Source organism: Pan troglodytes, chromosome 1 (assembly GCF_028858775.2).
Source record: "Pan troglodytes isolate AG18354 chromosome 1, NHGRI_mPanTro3-v2.0_pri, whole genome shotgun sequence".
NCBI lineage: Eukaryota > Metazoa > Chordata > Mammalia > Primates > Hominidae > Pan > Pan troglodytes.
Genome location: NC_072398.2, coordinates 89,921,498 through 89,927,553, shown reverse-complemented (window position 1 = coordinate 89,927,553; position 6,056 = coordinate 89,921,498). Strand labels below are relative to the sequence as shown.

The window sequence follows — 6,056 nt, the reverse complement described above, 5'->3', positions numbered from 1 at the left end:
AAGAGGTATGCGGTATTGGCTGGAAAAGAGAACTTGTTACAGTGGTTAGGGCATTATCCTTCTGATCCTTCTCAAATGCTCAGTCAGGATAACGTGAGAGAAAATATGAAATCTAAAAAGTAGGTTGGAGTTTAAATCAGATAACCAGTTTCTACCAAACTGAATTGAATAATCTTTGTGAAATTGCTGAACTTTGATCCTCAGAGTCTTCATCTATACAGTGGGAATGAAAACAACATCCATTTAGCAAAGAGTTGTCATGAAGATTGGGTGAGATCAATTAAAGGCAATATGTACTTTGTGATACATACATGTTATAAAATTATTTTTTATTAGCCATAAAAAGCCTTAATGTTTCAGTACCATTTTTTTCCTTTTTATTACTGCCACTAAGGACAACCTCATCTTCTCAAGTTTGAGACAGCATTTCTTTATAGCATTACTATCAGTAATGAGTTTTTCAAAATCTCACTCTCTGGCTAAGCATGATATTTTGCTCTAGGTTTGTATACTGACAAGCTTACAAATCACAAGCAGGTAGATAATTAGATCACAGGGTACAAATGCATGGTTTACCTTTCCATCCTCGTAGTTCCTGTTGTACTGACTAAAGTTCTCCCTCTCTTTCTCTCTATCTTTATTAAAGTGTGTCATCTCTTCCTAGCTTCCTCTCCTTAAGTGCTCTGTTAACTATTTTTCATCCAGGATGAGCATTCTAAAAAAGGCCTGTATCTAAGGAAATAGAAATTCATGCTGTTTTTCCATTTCCTGCAATGAAGCAAAACTAACTCAATTCAAGACTCCATAGTGCTTCTAGGTTCTGTCTCCCTTAATTCAGTTAGTCATTTTTCTCTAGTTTATTTTCTAGACCGTAGTATTTGTTAAATTTGCTTTCCTAAGCAAGAAAAAAAAATAGTTGATTTTATAATGATTAAGCCCTTCTCTTCTCTTATGGATCTTAAGAGGAAATAAGTCAATGATAAGTAATTCCATGATCCTAGTGTTGCAGCTGCAGGTAAACAAGCAGTGGAAAACTGGTCCTGCCTTAATTGGCATACAAGAGCAAACAGGGATTGGAGAAGAAGGCAAGAATACTATAATGGTCTGGGCCATGTGGTTTGCACACTATTCTATTCCTCAGACTTGGCACTGACCACAAGTGTTGGTTCATCATTGCCAAGCCAGGAATCAAGATGAGCCATTAAAAGTCTATCTAACTTCAGCCACAACTGTGCCATGGGAGAATCTCAGAATCTGATCAGTGGTGGGAGAATGGAATACTATCCATTACACTCAATGAGTTAGCTGGGTTTCATTTTCTGTGACTGGTGTTTGCTATTTTATCTGGATAAAATCTTCAAGGAAGATGGAGCTGGGAGTTGATACAGAACATCTTTAACTTACCCTTCTAACAGGACAAGTGGACCAAAACATGGGTTTTTAACACTGGTATTTTGCTTATACGGTCATTGACATAATGCACTCACAGGCGCTTTGCAAACTCTAGCGTGCTAACTTCACTCTGTTAGGAGACAGCCTAGGGTCCACAGTGAGAGCAAATCCAAGTTCACTAAATTTTTTTACATTATCTTTTCTCCACAGACATGTGAGGGAAGGCATTTATTTTCCCTCAAGAATCAGCTACAGTCTATGTGTCCCTGATCCCCAAGGTGAAGAAGCCCCTGAAGAACTTCACGCTTTGCCTGAAAACCTTCACAGACTTCACCTGCCCTTATAGCCTCTTCTACAGCACTCGGTCCCAGGACAATGAGCTGCTTCTCCTTGTCAACAAAATGGGAATGTATCTGCTGCACATTGGAAATGCTGCGGTCACTTTCAATGGCCCCACCCCCTGCCCTCGATCTCCTTATGCTTCGACCTATGTCAATGTGAACTGGGAGTCTGCCTCTGGAATTGCTACATTCTGGGCAAATGGGAAGCTGGTGGGGAGGAAGGGTGTGTGGAAGGGGTACTCTGTGGGGGAAGAGGCTAAGATCATCCTGGGACAAGAGCAGGATTCCTTTGGGGGACATTTTGATGAAAATCAATCCTTTGTTGGGGTGATATGGGATGTGTTTTTGTGGGATCATGTGCTCCCTCCAAAGGAGATGTGTGACTCCTGTTACAGCGGCGGCCTCCTGAATCGGCATACCCTGACTTATGAAGATAATGGCTATGTGGTAACTAAGCCCAAGGTGTGCGCTTAAGTCTCATTCTCTTCGGTCATGATTTGTGTTTTGTGATAATCACATACTCTTTGAAATTAATGCCTTGATTTTGTTTTCTTTTTCTGGCTCTGTTACGATAGTGTAAACTATATTTTAAAAAGACAAGGGATAAGTAGGATTTCAATATACATTGTTTATTGTTGCAAAAATTATTTTGGGTGAATTGCACCATAATTTTCTGCAGTGCCAAACTACAGGAACTTAGGGGAACACACTACTTTCAGTACTGGTCACCAGTCTTACAAAGCCCTGTACCACTGTGGGAGGTCCTATGGGGGTTCTGCGCACTCACATTCAGCAATCTATAAAACTGATGTGACTACTGGGAGAGGCTTTCAGAAGTGGGCTAATATAGTGAGCAGGAACCCCAAAGAGGGAGTCTCAAAAGGGGTTTTCACAGGAGCAGGGTTGTGAGAGTATTTCCTTGGTACTCACTGCAAGCGGACTCAGAGGTCTCCCAGGAAAACACCTAGATAAAGGCAAAGATAAGCTGCCCTGGAGGTTTCTCATTATACCCACTCAGCTTGCTCTCCTGCAGGTAGTCCTCTGAAGGAGCAAATCTTTTACTGTTTCAGGCAATGTTTCATAAACATGAAGGTTTCCTTTCTTGGGCCTTCCACCTTTAGGGATTCCCAGATCCTTTATTTTACAGGCACTTTCAATACATTTTCAAAGGGGACACTTGGACAGTTTTGGTAGGTGACAGATACAGATTGATGTTTTTTAACCAGCCCTTTATGGACCGGAAGGCATATGGCAAGTTCTGTCTTTTTTTCTCCAGGCCGAATAAATCTAAAATCTTAATCCTTTCTCGCAAATCAAAATAACTTTCTCCTTTAGAAGACAATAAACTCCCAGACTCTTGTTTAGAACTGTATTTAAACTTAGAATTTAAACTAGGTACCCAACTATACACAGAAAATAAATTCATCCATGTAGAAATGAAAAGGGTAAAGGCAAGGCATGGATTGCCTTGTAGCATGGATTTCCATGAAAAGGGTAAAGGCAAGACATGGACTTCCATGTAGAAATGAAAAGGGTAAAGGCAAGGCATGGATCAGATTATGTTCTACACAGAGTAGAATGAAAATCATGGGCTAATTTCCAGATCTAAGTCAGCAAGCATTAGTTGGAAGGTGATAAAAATAAACTCAATTACAAAAAATCCTCAGATATCAGATATCCCTATATTTGTGAATTCAGTATAGCATGTGTTACTCCCACAGAAAGCATATATAAGCACAGTGAAATTCAGAGGTTGGATGTGACCATGTTGCTTACTAACACTGAACATACTGGTAACAGAGTCTCACCGAGGAAATAGTTCTAATGTGAGCCTCAACAAAATTGGAAAACAATTTCATGGGTCTCCAAGGCAGATGAGAATGTTTAAAGCTTATAATATTTTTTCCGGAATGTCAAGATCTGCTACTCTTGTCAATGCTTAAAGTAGAAAGTGATGATAAGTGGGAAGGTAGTTTTGACTGTTTTGAAGACACCCTGTACACCAACCATGTCCTCTTTAAAGTTTTAGAGCTCAATATCTATATGACATTTAGGTTGACCTGTCAACCTAGTACTTCCAATAGGTGTTATGCAACCCACTTTTCTGCTTTCAACAAACGATAACAATCAGCTACTCCTTGCTTACGATTCCCTACAGCTTTGCCCCTGTGTGAGCAGCAACTGACCACTCCCCTGGTGGTAACCTGTGTGGTTAGTAGAAGGTATAGGAGAATGATGGTAAAAACAAAGTCAAATCATGGAGACTCTTGGTTCCTTAATGTCGCATTACCACCAAATTTTGCAACTCTCTTTGGTTAGAGGATGAATGATAGGATTCAATTTTCTCGAGCTTAAAAAAAATACCCAGACTATGATTGACTATATGTCAAACTGATGAAGATTCTAGGCAAAAGGTTTTTTGCCAATAGCACGGTGAAGGGCATTCTTGACCTCCTTGTTCCTCAAAGTGTACACAACAGGATTAAGTAGTGGAGTAAAGACGGTGTATGTCACTGAAATTAGCTGGTCCTGATCCCTGGTGTTCTCTGACTTGGGCTTGAGGTAGGCAATGGAGGCACAGCCATAGTGGATGATAACCACAGTGAGGTGGGAGGCACAAGTTGCAAAAGCCTTTTTCCGGCCCTCAGGAGAGGTGACCTTGAGGATGGTAGAGATGATGAGGATGTAGGAGATTAAGACCAAACCCAGCGGCACTACAATAACCAGGGAACTAACAACAAAATTAATTAGGTCATGTAGAGTGGTATCAACACAGGAAAGTTTCATAACTGGGTGGATATCACAGAAATAATGGGCCACCTGTTTATCACAAAAAGGCAGCCTGAACACAGATGAAATCTGAACTATGGCCACAAGCAGCCCAACACTGCAGGACCCACATACCAGCTGGACACACACTTTCTTGTTCATGATGATCATGTACCTCAAAGGGTTACAGATGGCCACATAGCGATCATACCCCATTGCTGTGAGCAGAAAGCAGTTGTTGATGGCCAAGGTAATAAAAAAAAAACATCTGGGTGGCACAGCCAGCCAAAGAGATAGGTTGGCTTAGACTTAAGAGACTGGAGAGCATCCGTGGTACAATGACTAATGTGTAGACAGTCTCTGAAGTGGAAAGCATACTAACAAAGAAGTACATGGGGGTGTGAAGGTGACGATCAATGCTGATAATTGTCACAATTATGACATTGCCAGCCAGGGTTAAAAGACACAAGGTAAGAAATACCACAAAGAGGGTAAGCTTGTGTTCATGAAAGCTGGAGAAACCCTGGAAAACAAACTCCCTTATCACTGTGTGGTTCTCTCTCTTCATTGGATAAATAAACAGATTGAAAATACAGAGACTTAGGTCAATTAGTCAGAAGACATCAGTGCCCAATGCTTTGAGCAGGTGAATCATCTAAGAAGATAATAAGGATTCTGTTCGTGGATGGATGCCAAGTTATTGGGGACGACTGTTCACCTATAGATATAGACAGAAAAACACGATAAGAAAACAATTTCATGCATGACAATGTGTGTGTGTGTGTGTGTATATATATATGGGACTAAATAGGGATGAAAAAATGGAAGAAAAGACACCCGGGGTAAGTTTGAAAAAGATTTCTTGGTGACCTAGCACATAAGTGTTAGAGAAAAACTAGGCTAAAGAAATAGGAAATGCATAGTTAAATTTGAAAGGAATTTTCTTTTATATTACAGTTTCAGATTTTGTTTACCTAAAACAAATTTTTCAACCTCTTCCACTTTGTTTAGACCACAATTTCGATTGTCTCTTTAAAGATCTTTCTTTCTGGGTTGCCAAACAAGACAATGCTCTCTGCTCCAACATAACATAAGTGTTTACTTTCTCCCTGTTGCTCTTGTCTGCTTGTTTCACAAACTCTTTTCATAAGTCATCAAACAGCTTCAAACCTGACTGTCCCCCAAGATGTTTTAAAACAAGAGATGTTCCTCTCTTTTTTCAATGCTTGACTTGAGTCTCCTCCTCCTCAGAAAGTCTTCTCAGGACTAAATACAACCTGTCAATTCAATTCCCCGTAGTGTTGGTAAGTGTTTCCCAGTAGCTTGGTTCCGGGGACTGTGTTTATTTCTATGCATTTTCTAGCTTATACTTAGAGGAGAATTTTCACAGGTACTCTGCCTCACTAGTAGAGTAAACTGTCTTTTACAATTTCTTCAGAATTTTAAACTTTAGGGAACCGAGTTTACACATTTCTCCCTCTGTCCCCTATCTGGGGAGTTATTGGGCATCAAAAATCTCTCATTTTCAAAAAAAGTATAACAATAATAAATAGT

General features: G+C 40.0%; 1 pseudogene; it reads right to left on the bottom strand.

Moving 5' to 3' along the window:
- Nucleotides 1–4,136: 4,136 nt before the first annotated feature.
- On the bottom strand, nt 4,137–5,070 carry LOC469537 (olfactory receptor 10J1-like; annotated as a pseudogene).
- Between the last annotated feature and the right edge of the window lie 986 nt (nt 5,071–6,056).